Source organism: Lethenteron reissneri, chromosome 26, assembly GCF_015708825.2.
Source record: "Lethenteron reissneri isolate LAM-NWPU_2019-01 chromosome 26, ASM1570882v1, whole genome shotgun sequence".
NCBI lineage: Eukaryota > Metazoa > Chordata > Hyperoartia > Petromyzontiformes > Petromyzontidae > Lethenteron > Lethenteron reissneri.
In genome coordinates this window covers 19,657,241-19,672,938 of record NC_083804.1, presented here as the reverse complement: position 1 = coordinate 19,672,938, position 15,698 = coordinate 19,657,241, and the positions used below count along the sequence as shown (strand labels likewise).

General features: G+C 46.4%; 1 protein-coding gene across 1 annotated transcript in view; it reads right to left on the bottom strand.

Annotated features, from left to right (window-relative positions):
- The window catches only part of LOC133347812 (ATP-sensitive inward rectifier potassium channel 10-like), a 39,648-nt gene extending 24,270 nt beyond the window's left edge, over nt 1-15,378 (bottom strand). Inside the window, exon 1 of the mRNA XM_061560440.1 lies at nt 15,235-15,378. The gene's annotated coding sequence lies outside the window, so the exon portion shown is untranslated. The remainder of the gene's footprint in view (nt 1-15,234) is intronic.
- Between the last annotated feature and the right edge of the window lie 320 nt (nt 15,379-15,698).

The window sequence follows — 15,698 nt, the reverse complement described above, 5'->3', positions numbered from 1 at the left end:
TCCAGTCGATTTGTAGGTTGGACCAAGGATAATCTGCTCCCCTCCTCTGTAGGGGTGCCCTATGCTGTGAGGTCGTTGGCTGGTACTTACAACACACGAGACAGTTGGACACATGTTTGTGTATGTCTTCCCCCATTTTTGGCCAATAGGCCACCTGTCGCAGCATCTGTCCCGTATTCACCTCGCATCGGTGGCCGCTGCACGGTTCATTGTGGGCGTGTTGTAACATTATTTCTCGATATTGAGAGGGGACTACCCATCTAGGTCGACCGTCTTTTTCGTTTGTGTATACCAGTAGCCCTTTTCGCATTGAGAACCTTTTGATTTGGCTATGCATGATCTCGAGCTCTTTGTTGTCATTCAAGTTGTCAGTAGTGATTGGTTTTCCTGCTGGATCTTGGATATGATCGGCGAGTGTCTTTAGTGTTTCGTCCTCTTGTTGCATTCTGATCAGGTCTTCGGAAGGCTGGGCACTGTTCAATTGGGCTCTGGTTCCAGCTTCTGCCGGGTTCTTCCCACTTCTTGTGACCAGTCTTATCACGGCGATGTCTTGGTTCGTCGACTCTTGTTGTCCGTCTCTGTCGGTTTGGTCTTCTAGCTTCCACGGGGTGCCTTCCAGGCTTCCCACTTTTGCTATGGCATCTGCTTGGTCGTTCCCAGTTTTCTCTTGACCAGGTATCTTGGAGTGCCCTTTGACTTTCTTCCAAAATATCTTCATATCCTTGTTCTGAACCATCTTATCTATGGCCTCGAATAGTTCTCGATGGCGAATTGGTTTATTCCTATGGTTCTTCATCTCGTTTTTTTCCATATGGGTAGGTGGTGCAGGAAGCTGTGCTGTACGTAGTTGGAATCAGTGCACACCACCATGGTCCGTATTTGGTTATCGGATGCCATTCGGACAGCGATGTGTACCCCGACCAACTCTGCATACTGGTTTGACTTTGGTCCCAGCTGAAATCCCTCTTGAATCCCTGCGAGTGGGCCATTTTCCCAAATGACTCCTGACCCAGCGTGAAGCTTGTTCTCCTTCATCTTGGAGCATCCATCGATGTATACCACTGGTAGGTCGGCACATGTCTCCTTCCTGAAGGGCAGGTACCTGTTGTCCTCCGGAGGTATCTTTTCGTCCTCTGCTTCCATGCTGTCAAAGGTACAATCATGTAAATCGGCAAGACCTTGGGCCATTGGACTTTTCTTGTTCTTTGCGTATTTCACTGTGATTGGTAGGCCTTGGAGTGTCAGTGCCCAGCTGGCTATTCGGCTGCTGGTTACGCGGCCCTCTCGAATCTTCTTACTGTTGAGGTATGCCAAGGATTCATGATTCGTTTCCAGGATGATCCTCTCTCCGTTCAACAAGTTCCGAAAATGTTGTATGGCCCAGATGTTTCCAAATATCGCCTTCTCACACTCGGAGAACTTCATCTCCACTCCCCGGAGGGCTTTGCTGGCATAGGCAATAACTCGTTTCTCTGCTTCCTGTCTCTGGTACAGTACCGAGCTGATACTATGATCCGAGTATGCGGTCTCCAGGTAGTATTCTTTCCCTTTCTCTGGGTATGCTAGGCAGGATGCCTCTGTGATCTGTCGTTTTAATTCTTTTTCTGCGGCTTCCTGTTCCTGTCCCCACTCCCATGGTTCGTCTTTTTGCAGTAGTTTAACTAAGGGTCGAACGATTCCTGCGTAGTCGTCCACGAACTGTCGAAGGTAGTTGCAAATCCCTAAGAAGCTCCGAAGGGTCGTGACTGTGGTGGGCGATTTGAGTGCGAGGAGGGCTTCAAGTCTTTTGGTTTGGGGTAACATTCCCTCAGTGCCGACCTGGAGCCCGAGGTAGTCCACCCTTTTGCGTGCCCACTGTCCTTTTTGTATTGAAATCTTTGCGCCTGCTTCCTTTAACTGCTCGAGGGTATGCTGGAGGCTCTCGAGGTGTTCTTCCCATGAGGAGTCCTTGACTAGTATGTCGTCGACGTAGATGATGGTGCCTCGCTCTTTTGCGTCGCCCATCGCCTTGTGGAGGAATATGTTGAAGTCTGCAGGTGAGTTCGAGTATCCGAACGGGCAGCGATTCCAGGTATACTGTATTCCGTCGAAGGTGAAGGCCAACTTGTATTGATCGGTTTCTTTTACTGGCATGGTCCAGAAGCCATTTGCTAGGTCCATTGTGGTGAGTACCTTTGCGCCTTTTATTTGGTTGAGACCGTGGTCGATTTCTGCCATTGGCCATCGAGATAGGGGAACTGTTTTATTGAGTTGTCGGTAGTCGATCGTGAGTCTCCATTTTCCCGTGGGTTTTAGTACTGGCCAAATGGGTGAGTTGTAGGTCGAGTTGCATTCCCGGATTATGTTCTTTTTGAGTAGGTTCTCTAGGGTTTCTTGGATCGATTCATAGGCGGCCAGTGGAATCTTGTATTGCTTCACGTATACCGCTGGTGCTCCCTCCAGTGTGGGAATGGATACCACATGTAGGTCGGTTTTGCCACAATCATAGGAGTCTTTGGAGAACAGGGAGTTGTATTTTTGGAGCAGTTGTCGTAGCTCGTCTCGTTGAGTGTCGCTCTCTAGGGCGTCTGCTGCTTCAATTTGTTGTTCTATTTGTTCTTCTATTGTAAGGACTCCTTTCTCTTGGTTTGGATCTAGGGCCTTCGTGGTTTCGGGCGGCTCGGTTGAAAGTTCCTTTTGCGTTACTATCGGTTGAGTTGCCTTGGCTTCATCCGAGGGTAATACGCTCTTGCCCTTGTGTTCTCCTTCATCAGTTTGCAGTTCGTCGGTTTGGCCTCCAGGGGGCGGTATATACTCTATGAGGGGACGGTCATTTGGTGATACTGACTCTAAGTCGGCTTCCTTTCGGTCTTCTCTCAGTCTGTTAGTCATTAGCTGAGTGATTCGAATTCCTGCGGGGAGCTCGTCTTCGTTCCTGATTGTCGTTGATGGGTCGTCGAGCTCTTGTGTTATCACTTGGATTCCCGTGGAGTCTCTCATAACGTCTTCATCTTCTGAGTCCCTTTGTTGCTCCGGCATTGACTGTGCCCAAATTTGTCGGGATTCAAGGTTCATAATGGGTTTCAGGCGATTCAGTAGTTCGATCCCAATAATCAGTTCTTTTCCTGGGTATTGTACGACATATAGGGGATGGTTCATGTTGATTTTGTTGAACGTCAACTTCGTCATAACTTTGCCCAATGGTCGCATGTGGGTCCCTTCACATCCTGAGTAGGTAAGTTTACTTGGCATCACTTGTAGTGTTTCATTCTTCCTCTGGAGGGCAGTCTGGAGTTCGTCAAATAATTCTCTGGATATCATGGATATTTCTGCTCCAGTATCACAAAGGCCTTGGCTGGTCAGGGTGTCTTGCAGTATTACTTCCACGTGGACTCGTCCGACTGGTCCTACGGGAATCAATTCCCCCAGATGGTACCCTTTTCCCTCTGGTACCACTTCGGTGATTGCTTCGAGGCTCCTTGTCTTCTCTACGTTCACTTGGGCTACCTTTGCTCTGGGTGTGTCCTCCTCCTGTGTGGGTATAGTTGGTATTCTTCCCTTCGCTACTTGCATGGAAGTCTTCATACTCCCTAGGAGCTCTTTTTCCATCCTAATGTGGTGAGCATATCGATTCCTGTTAGCTAACGGTGGTCTATGCTCTATTGCTGGTGGAGGCGGCAGTAGGGGACGATATGGTGACTGGTTTGGTGGGCGTCGGCCTCCGCGGGGTAGGTGTGGCCCGTCACTCTCTCTTCCTCCTCCATAATTCCAGCCTCCGCCCTCTTCTGAATTCCATGGTGGTGGCGGCTGTGGGTGCCAAGTTCCTCTGGCCTCGTTCCTCCCCCCACGTGGAACGTTATTCAGCGTGTTGTGGACGGGTGTCGATTCTATTGGGTTAGGCGCCCTCTCCTGGGGGAATTCATGTCCACCCCGTGTGGCGCTAATATTATTCCTTGGAGATTCGCTTCCCTCCAGATCGAGGCATTCTTTATCTCTGGTGACGATGTGGGTTTTGGCTATGCCAGTGGTTTTCCGTCCGTTCACCCAGGCCGTGTGGGCCTTGCTTTCAATCTGGCGTAGGGAGGCAGTCTCGGGGTCCAACATCATTCCTACTATTCTCACTATTTCAGGTCTCAATGATTGGAAGAACATCACTTTTAAGACTGTCTTATCTCCCTGGGCATTGTCCACGTCCCCTGCGTAATATGCTTTCTTAAGGCGTAGGAGATAATCTCGTGGGTCTTCGTCTACACGCTGGGTCATCAACTTTGCCGCGTTCAATCCTTCGGATAGTGTGGAGTATTCCCCAAATCTCTTAACTACTGCTCGGCTCAATTGTTTAAAGTCACTCTTCACCCTATTTGGCAGGGAGGCTACCCATGGTCTGGCGGGTTCATGTAGGCTCCTTGATAATAGACATGCCTTTTCTGTTGATTTACCCAGACCCCGGATCTTAGCCTCCTGTTCTACTGTAGCTATGTGAGTGTGGATATCCCTGTTCTTGTTATGTGGATCGAAATAGGGAATTCTCACGAGTGCTTTGTCCATTAGTTTTAGTGTCTTACTGTTAAAAGTGTGTTGTTCGTCATCAGTGGTGTCGGTTCCTGAGGAGTGCTCCCTTGAGCTACCCTTGTCTCCACTATCACTGTTGTCATGTGTCCCGTGTCTGTGTCGTGATCTCCCTCTGTCCGAGGATTCGTATCTGTCCCGTTGCTTGTGTCTCTTGTTTTCCTTATGTGGGTCTTGTGATTCGTGCTTGTGGGTTGGTGTGCGTGATCTCCTTGAGCGGTGTCTATGTGGTGAGTGTTTTTGTCCTCGACCTTCATGCTGCCTACTACGTGAGTGGTGCCTGCTAGGTGAGGTGTTGAATTTATGTTTGTCTCGTGCTTCATGGTTATCGGGATTCCTGTCTCTGTGATTTTTGGTGCGGGTGGTTTTGCGTGGGTGATTTTTACATGTCATGCGTCCCTCTGGTGAGCTCTCTCTGGTACCCATGTCGTGTTGGTCATTGTCAGAGGAGTCAGTGTCAGATGAGCCGTCACCATCACGATGGCTCTGCTTAACATCACTTTTGTAGTGCCTTTTGCACCTGTTACGTGGGTCAATTTGGCTCGGTGATTTCTGCTTATCCCATGGCTCATGCTTGTGTGATGTGCGTCTCTCTGGTGAGCTCTTGTTACGTGTGTCGTGTTGGTCGTGTTTGTGCGAGGTGCGTTTCTCTGGTGAGCTGTCTCTTTCATCTGCATCATGTCGGTCATACTTGCGTAGCGTGCGTCTGCCTGGTGTTCTGTTTATGTCATGTTTCCCGTCTTGCACCAGCTCCGCCCTTTCCCGCTCTATCATTACAGTGTATCCTGATGACTTAGGGTTAATTATTTGTCTCTCTCTAACGTTGGGGTGGTCGGCCTCATGTTTTCCCGTTTGTATTATTATTTCCTCTTCTCTCTCCTCGATTTGCGAGGGTGTTACTTTATCAAAATTGCTTTGCATAGTAGCCATACTCATTGTGGGATCTGGCCCTGGGCTACGTCCCCGTGGCTCGGAGTGTGGTAAATTGTTACTCCCGTATGTGTTCTGTGTATCAACGTCTGGGTGTTTCACTGGTGCATTTAGTGCGGATTCTTTCTCTCTCACGAGGGCGTGCAGACGCTCTACCTGCACCATTAAGGACAGTTTCTCTTGTCTCTCCCTTTCAAATTTTTCCTCATTCCATAATCTTTCTCTGTCTGTCTGTGCGAGAAAATACGAGTCTACCCTCGCTATTTCTGCAATTTTTACGTCACGTTTGGCTTTGCCACATTTCATCACGTCCTTAAGTAGTTTCCTTCTATGGGCCTTAACATCTTCTGTATGGCTCCCCTCCCATATATCTCTCTGCTCCGTCTGCTGGCTAGCAGTCCGTCCAGTACGTTTTAACACAAATTCCCGATATTGTTTTTCCATAGATTCCATCTCCTCCTCAGAGGTCCACTCTGTATCAGTGTTATGCGTTGGTGTGTCAACCTCAGAATGTTGTGGATCCTGTGCCATCTCTATTATGTAGTGTGGTTAATAGACTTAAGAGTGTATCTTAATTCTAACATCTCATGTGCGTCGTGAGTTACTCTAGAATTCCCCTTCAGAGCACATATAAACAATTGTATCACAGGATGCGTCAGTTCAACTCGAGCAAATAATCTCAGCCCAGCTGTCTTTGTTATACTCTGCTACTCTGGTATTTCCCTTCAGAGCGCGTTTTGTTTGTATACCCCCGTTTACAATCACAAGGCAACGTTAGTTCACAACACTTTGATTAACACATCAGTGATTCGTTCCTGAATTCATGCATAAACTGTCTGCGAGAGATCCCGGAAGACGAGCCCCCATTATGTTGTATATGTTGGGTTATGAAAATTTGTTATGTTGTATGCGTGCGTGGGTGAAATTATTATGTTGTATATGTGGGTTATGAATATTCAGTGGAAATAATAATAATTAAATGAAATTTGGCCAAATGTGTAATTATCCGGAAATATGTTAATTTATGTAATTACGCACATTTTAATTATGCCAATTCGAGAGGTAATCGTATTAATTATGCGAGTGGGTGTAATTATGATAACGCAAGTCGTTATGATAACCAGACCCCGGTTCACCCCGTTATCGCTTTAACATTTACTGAGTATGTATTAGTGTGTTTATTAAGGTCACCAAGTTCAAATCTCAACGCAGAAGCAGATCTTATGCATAGATTTCAGGAAAGAATCACACAACCACTTCTGTATTGATCAATTTATTACTAATTCAACCTTAACTATGATATAGTATGCGAACTCTCAATCCCGGAACGTCAATACGGCATCAATACAGTATCATCAACGATTGTCTGATTTCACTTTGACAACGGCACATGGATCCCGCATAACGCGATGGTTGTTAGTGAGAGAGAGAGTCGTTAAAACATGCAAATACTATGCTAAGAAAACCTTAACGTTAATGAATGATTATACTCAATATTGTTCACGCAGTACCGCACTCCTTATTGATCATACGCAACCCTTATCACGTTGTTAGCACCTTGGGTCACGGAACAGTTGAATATTCTGTAGAGGATGCGAGTACGTGCGGCGATTATGACTGAAAGATACTTGAAAGATTATACGGCGATAAAAAAAAACACAATCAAAAACAGTTATTATTCTTAAAGGCACCAATCTCAACAGATACATCGGCAGGTTATCTCAGAACGGCTCGGAGTAAGGGCCTGCGACGGTGCTCCTTTTCCGAAGATTGTTATCTTATACCAAGTTTACTAATTGGGGACCAGATCACCTGATAAGGATCCGGTGGGCCACCACTCCCCACGTGAGCGTGGCTCGGCGGAAGGAGGTGCCAAGAATCAGTTCGTATTGATGGATCTGTTGGGAATTTATGCGATTAAGAGTACAGCCCACTAAATATTAAAGATAAAAATTAAGAATACTCTTATAAACGACGGAGGGCCATCACTCGGTCTCGTTGTGATGCTTTCCAGCCACGGATGGCTTATGGGTTCGAGTGTTTTTGAGTGGTAAGAGTTGTCTTGAATAGTCAGTGTTCGGAGTCGATTCTTTAGGTCAAACAGACGCCTGGTGGTCGTGTGGTGAGGGGGCGGTGCGCGTCATACGTATCAGTCGATCCCGTGGCGAATTGGTTCGGATGGCTGTTGATACGCTGTCGCAGTTCGGAACCCGGTCGGTAGGTGGCGCCCACAACTCGCTCGTAGCGTGCAGCGCTGGATTGTCGCCGATCCGCGATGCTCACCACTCCGGTGGCAGCAGAGACCCCCGATTCGGCAGAGGTTGACGAGCTGAAGATGAGTCGAGCCGACCCGCTGGTCGCAGCTCGCTCCTGAGTCGACCCTCCCGGTCGAGCTCGCTCCTGGGTCGACCCGCTGGTCGCCCTCGCTCCTGAGTCGACTCTCTGGTCGCACTCCTGAGTGGACCCGCTGGTCGCACTCCTGAGTGGACCCACTGGTCGCACTCCTCCTGAGCCGACTCTCCCGGTCGCGCTCCTGAGTGGACCCTCTCGTCGCACTCGTTCCTGAGTCGACCCTCCCGGTCGAGCTTCTGAGTGGACCCTCCCGTCGCACTCGTTCCTGAGTCGACCCTCCCGGTCGAGCTTCTGAGTGGACCCTCCCGTCGCACTGATTTCCAATGCTCAGGATCCTTTACTTTATGCCGAAAAATCCCCCTGGATCCCGCCCACAAGGCGGGGCTTCTTCCGATTTTTGCTGTGTCAGGATCTGTCCGTAGGCAGGTGTGTCCATGTGTGCATCACTGACGGTATATTCGTTGTCACACTCCCTCCATAAAACCCACGAGCAAACAATCAGATGTTACAAATTGCCTCGAAGTCGTCTCTCTGTCTGGGTGCAATATTATCTCTTGTCTGGCCTTCTTCATGACCCAAAACACAGACGTTACAAATCGTCTCATAGGCGTCTTTGTTCGTGTTGCACAACCTGGAGGGAGGGGCAACACCCTCTCTGACCCGGCGCACAAAGAAATGGTTAAAAAGTTTTAAGTTAACATTTGTCCCTTACTATTTCACAGTTATGATTCTGTATGTAACCTAAGGTCTGTCGTTTCCCATCGTGGTTCCCGACCCAAGTGTAGGTGTTTCCCCGAGCGTATACACACTCCTATCCCGCGCTGCGGGGATACAAAGACGGTCGGGATCTCCCTTTCTCTCCGACCCTGGGTTTAACATCGTTTTTTTTATTATGTATTTATATTCGACCTGGTGGTGATTCATCCCGTTATCCTGGCTTTTCCATAAGTTTTACTTTTGTCTTTCATGCATATACTTATTACTATTAATTTATTTCCGATATCTTAGGTTAAGGGGTAAGTTTCTTGATCCTAGGAATTCGTATTCCTTGGTGCCTGGATGGTTATATAAGCGGAATATAGTTTACGGTGAATAGCGTTAACATTGATGTTATGTGCGATATTATGTATTGTGATGTCTTTAACTTAACTTGTTTGTCAGGGCTTTACTGACACGAAGTTGCATTCATAGCCCGCAGTCTTTGCCCCACCCTATCTCTGCTCGCCGTTGTTGTTGCCGTCCAGCTGCCGTTAATTCAAGGCCTCATTAATTTCCGTCACTCCTGAGTAGGTGAGGGCGGTTGAACCTTGGAGTCAGTTCTGGTTTTTGTCTGCCTGCTTCTTCTTGTGTCCCCTGACCCCGGGAGTTATTATTCTACTGTATGGCCTGTCGAAGCCCCACTCGCTGTTGCTGGGCTGGTGTTGTTCCCGGCTTTTTGCTTACGTTTGCAGTTCGCCGTGCTCTTAATTTCCTTCCCTCGTCAACCTTATATCGATTATTCGCTCCTGTCTGGGTGCGATTCAATTTTGACTTAGGAAGGTTCTGATTGTCATATGCTTCGGGTCGAGTTGTATAGAAAGTATTGAAGTATGGAAATAACATTTCACATTGACTTAATGATGGTGATGGTTCAGTAGGCGTAACTTGTGACCTGGTTTAATTGGAGTGGGTGTGAATATCAAACTTTAGCCTACCCTGTTGTTAAATTCGAATTTTGACGTTACTTTAAAACCATGCAGGATGGTTGGGCTTTTTGCCTTAACTATGTCTGGCTGACACTCCCACTGTCTCTGCCGCCTGCACGGGTGACATGTGCCCGTTCATCAGGCCTTATCTTTCCTTGAAGCAAGGTTGCAAATTCTGCCATCCTAGCCCTCCTCCAGTTCATTACTTAACAACACCTGGTGTTTTGCAGTTTGCTGCGCTTTTGGTGTGTTTCATTCATTAAAAAAACAAGTAAAAAGATAATATATAAAAATCATCAAATATTATTAATCTCAATTTTGGAAGAAGGGTTAGTATACAACACCTGGCCACACAAGATAGCTCGTCTAAGTGGTTTTTGTGTGGGAATTTATAGTAGCAACCAAATAATCTAAACGCATGTTTCTAATTTAGAGGGAAAACCCGGAGGACCTGGAGAATATTCCACACGACCACGGGGAGAGAGAACACGCAAACTCAAAATATACAGGCGTCGTCAGGGTCCGGGATCTAATTCATGCCTCACATAACAGGCAAAGGAGATAACATCTTGTCACCGCGGAACCCCAAGAATGCGTATGGTATTTAACTTTGAGGTATTATTTGAACAATGCTTTATAAAGCATGAAGAACATGTTTGGTGATGTCGTTCTTATTTTGGAATGTATCTCCCTTCTGTTCGTTTGGTGCTCTTTCCGTCGTGGGGAAGATTTTAGACGGAAAAAGTGGTTAGGGAAGGTCAAAAAATGTTCACGAGATGCAAAGCGTAAAGGTCTTAGAGAAGATGTAGAAGGTTTGATCTCCTGATTCACGTGAGCATGTCTTCCTCTTCCAGTTGGGCGCCTACCTCTTCCAAAAGCCACATGAGGAAATTCTCACAATTTTGTTAATTATTTGGTATACAACCTGATATATTTGCAGAACCTGAGGTCATGGACTGTTCACCAATACCCAACATGACCGCCTGGCCTTCTATCTTAACAAACAGACCATAGGCCATTGATAATATCTCTAAAGATATCTGCCATAATATCATTCACCTGTTACCTCACTCTGACTGTAATCAACCAAGGGACCTGTGGGATTCCATGTAACTGATGTACACGTTTACCATTTGATTCAGGACAAAAATAAGTAATATTTAAAAATATACTTTTTTTTTAAGACGCTTTAATGAAATGGAAGAACTTCACGACCCCAGGAAGTGGCCCCGAGGCTTGCCATAACGTGGTGATTTACAGCCAACGTCAGTTGAGCGTGGACAATTAGACACAAGCCATATAAAAAAGAATGTTTTAAAATATATGTTTTTGATATTTTATGATAAAATATAGTATTGTCATCAGTTTGAAATAAGTATACCAAGTTTGCAGTCGATAGCACATTGGGAAGTGGGTAAAAATTGAGTTACAATATTTTTTGAGGATACGACAACAGACAGAGTGAGTTAAATAAAAGCGTATAAATAAAAAAACCGACACTGCTAATGATATATTTATTGCTCACTATGATTGCCTTAAGAGCGCTACCCTCCCCCCCTCCCCAATTCATAGAACTGACTTCTGCCTTCTACTAGCAACTCAATTTGCCGATTCGTATTTCAGTCAGTGGTAGCGTTTACTTGAGTGGTTAACGACATCAGCAGGCAAAACGAGTGCTCGGACATTCTCTCCGTAGGCGAGCGGGGCGCCGTGATGCAGTACAGCGCCGTGTACTCGGTTTGAGTCGTTCATCTCACAAAGCCGTCCGTGCCTCAAGGCTCCGGCGGAGTGCGCCACCGCCTTTTCGTCTCATCGTGCCATTTGCGCTTCGTGCCAGCAAACGCCAAGAACCCGACACGGGAGTGTGTCGGCATCATCAGCCAACTGTCAATCCACTGCTGGAGGTACACATATCTGCCATGTATCTTTCAGCTGTATCTCTCCGCAAGATATCTCCCTGTACATTCTAAATGCGGCGCTTTCATTTCGTTCGTCTTAAGCGAGCGGTGATTGTCTTGGTGAGAATTTGCCTGCCTGGGAGCGTGCCTGTGAGCGGAATTTGGGGTGGTGGGAATCGGTGAGTAGTGAAAATTTTGTGAGTTTTGAGTGGGGTTGAAAAACTGGGCAGGGGGGTGGGCAATAGGGGAAATTTACCCGTATGGCACGGGCTACCCTCCTGTCATCATATTCTAGAGAACTCGACATGTCTGGTACTTTGATGAAGTCAAGAGGTTAAGTTTATGTTGTTTAACCAGGCGAGAAGCGCAAAGACCAGGATAAGTATAATTCCCAAGAGTGACCTGGGGCACGGGTTTACCAGCAGGCGGCGGTGTTTGAGTATTTTTCGCTGTAATTGTCGAACTTGGCTCACTTGGTCTACGACCCGGTACGCAGTGGCCTGCTCCTGCGAACGTCAGGGCATCCTGAACGTCCGCTGTGCAGCAGGCGGCGCGCATCGTCATGGTCACACACGCTCAACAATCATCTCTATTTTAAGAAGGGCCTTTCATATTGAAGTATCTCAAAGCGCTGTATATGAAAAAAAACTACACTCACAAGTCTAGGCAAAATCTAAGCGAAATAGAAAGCTGATAATGACTGTCAATGACTATACGCTTGAAATTCCAATAAAATGAAGAACCATGATAAAAGAGAATAATAATTACAGAGTAACCTAATAAATATTCATCAGGACTGCCGCTGGATTCGAACCGTAAACACCTGCAACAGTATAGACTATCGTGACTGGACGAGCCAAAGTGACGTTCACTGATTGTTCTAAAGGGCAGAGATACATTAATCTTGGCACGATTAAAGAGGATTCGTCAATAAACCAAGTAATTGGCCTTTCGTGGAATGGGATGCTGAAGCCAATAGAGAACCCACGACCGGTTTCACACCGTCATGTCGACTGTTTGTACTCTAGCGAGGCCGATACTGTTTGCGAACATCTATTAAGGTCGGCATTTCACACGTGTCCGAGAAGTAACTTCGTATGCGGCAAATCGCAGGAAACACTTTGTAGACCCGGCGTGTTCATATGAATATACTGTTCACAGCCTCGAATTAAGGTAAGCCCGTAAATGCACGTAAACACACACGCGCATTCATGAACACCGTTGTATTATTTATGTTATAATGATAACAAGCCACGTCACAAGCGCGTCTTACTGATTGAGTTAATTGCTCATTAGCAGGGGTTTTCAGATGAATTCGACGCGAACGAGCCGTGATTTTTAATTCAGTTTGTTTCATGACCGCTCCGTTCAACAATTTTCGGTTTTGTTTGAGCCGTCAAATTCAATTTGAGGGCTCAGTTGTTCACATCTGAACGAGTTGTAATTATCGCGGCCACAAAACGCGCGTTCGTGAATCCTAATGGGCTCTCTGCTGGCTAAATGAAAGATCGACGCAGGTGTTGTAATCTTTCACGTTTGTACCGTATTCTCGATGTCTTCTGTAACGTGATTCAACGTTTGGCCCCTGGTTTCAATTTCCTTTGGCGTTGCTCTAATTTCTATTTGTGTCATTGTTGTAATACCATTGAGATATTCTAGATTTGAAGCTTTCGTGACTGCAAGGATTCATATATTCTTAGGTTTTTTCGGTAAAGTCACGTAGGTAAAACATTTAAATTAATAAAAGTAAAATTAAAATAACATTTAAATCACGACGTTTCGGAGGCAACACAAGCCTCCGTCTTCAGGTGGAACCGTCACAGCACGATAGCTGTATAAATGTTTTACCTACGTGACTTTACCGAAAAAACATAAAAACATTGAGATATTATACACACCGGTACCAATGACCAATCGTTTACGGATGACTTTGCTGATTGTGCAATTTTGGTGACCCAGGCCACGCTTGCCAATGTGACTTATCCTGCATGGCTGTTTTAGTTCTCACCTGCATGGTTATTAAACAATAGAAACTCGAAATTTGAACTCACTAGAGGGACATGGCACCGCAATCGTTGCTCGTGTTCAAGCAACGAATCAGAGACGTGTGTTGTCTCCCACGAAAGAAACATTGACTCTCAATGGTCTGGTTACAAACTCACAACCCAGCTGCTAGAACCGTGGAAGCGCGCTTGTAATGAATTGTACGATATATAGCAGCGAATCCGTAGTATACGGTCGACTCAGCAACAGAAGCAGCAGCATTGACAGCGGCATCATAATAAAGATCATCAACAGCAGCGGTTTCATTATTAGTGGTGGCGTCATTATAACAAACATCATCAGCAGCAGCCTCACCATCAACATTGCCAAGATCAGCCATATCATCATGTCCTTTTTTCACAAGGAAGGTAAAATGAACACGACCTTTTTAGTCTGTTTCTACTCAGGAAAAGAGTATGAATCCTTGCAGTCACGAAAGCTTCAAATCTAGAATTAAGTTAGTTCAGCTTTAGTTTGTTTACAGCTGCGAGAACGTTTCATGTTTCAAGTGTATACTGTTGGTTGTCATTTGTTCAGTAATACTTGCCGTATAGTTTGATGTGATAAAACACAAGACGGGAAACCCGCCACCGACGCACACAACAAAGAGGCGTGGAATTCCCACCACTTGGAGGGAGGGAAGCAATAGCGGTTGTCGCATTTAATTTAAGCTAAAGATGCTGATATCGCCCGGTAGCGCACTCGGTCGGCTCTTTTTCGGATTCAGCGTAACACTCTACCACCGGAGGCAACGTACTTCGGCCCACTGGTGGTGAGGGTTACTGTGTAATTGATTCGTGTGATACTTAATGCCATCTAGAAGTCTTCTTCTCTGACCCTGCCCTATGGGTTAAACGAATCGACAACCTCCGGGCCGTCATTTTTTCGTGCCCAAAATAATAGGAATTGTTGGGTTTTCCGATGTTTCTAGTTTTAGAGCACAAACACGACTAAAGCCCTTCATCTTGAACATCATTAGAATGTACACCACTCGTTCAGGATCTTATGCGTATGCTATATACGCATGCTATGTCTGCACATACACGGTGATTTATGTGTGTACATGTCTATATGTACGTACGTGCGTAGATATATAAAATTGTCTATTGATGTTAATGAATGTACATACGTGTATTTGTGTGTGAGTATATACTGGTGTACGCACATGCGTATCCTACATGCATGAGTATGTAAACAGTGGTCCAGATGCCTTGTGGCTCCCAATGAATTGACCCCTAACATGTTTTTCCTTAGCTCATTCATTTTTGTTTTCACACCCATAGCTTTAGAGAATTAAATGGGGATCTCAAGATAATCTGGACCACCCTGTACAGCATATTTGGGCATACACGTGCAACACTTTTGTCAATCCACTGCTAGATGAGTTCCCTCTCCACGTTGTTTCTGTCGAGGGATATATATTTTACCGTGCTTCGCCGCACTGGTCAGCGCGCGTTGATGAAGTCGGGAAGCAGAGAAGTGTGCATGCATAGAATTGCAGTCCAACGATGGAGTTATTTGTATGAACTACCTCTGCAGACCACCAGGTAACACTGCCCTGCAGCACGTGTGTGTGTGCGATTGTACACGTGCACGCACTATCTGCGTGCGTGTGTGTGCGCGCGCTAACAGCACTTGCCCCAACCAGTCTGCTACACAGGGAATCTTTGCCTTTATCTTTGCATACGCGAGCATATGTTTAGTACATGCGACAGTGTGTATATAAAGCTGTGTAAAACACGCGCGTGTGTGTGTATATGTGCTTGCGCCATACGTACACGCAGAGCGCGAAAGTGCCGTATCCCCAGCGACTTGAGTTACGACCCCAGTGTTCGCCTGGCCCGTTCCCTTCGCTCTCGAGTAGATAGAAGCTCCCGTGGCGCCACCCTCGCCCTTGATTAACATTGTGGAGGGAGGCGGGGAGGCTAATTGGACCCCTCATCACAACCCACCCCCCCAACTGCATCCTTCAACGGCACAAACACAGGGCACCACCAGCATACTTGTAAGTTTCCATGCAGCATCCATCCACGCGCGCGTGCACACACACACACACAGGTGTGAATGGGTGAATAAACTCGTGCGTCTGTGAGTGTTCAATGTCATGCGTGTTGCACGTACACGCACGTGCAGTGAAATGTTGTTGTGGATTGCTCACCAAACGCACCGGTGTGCTGAAGCAGTCGTAACATTGGAACGTTTTTTACTGGTAGGAACCACCTGGTTCCACCAGCCCACAGTG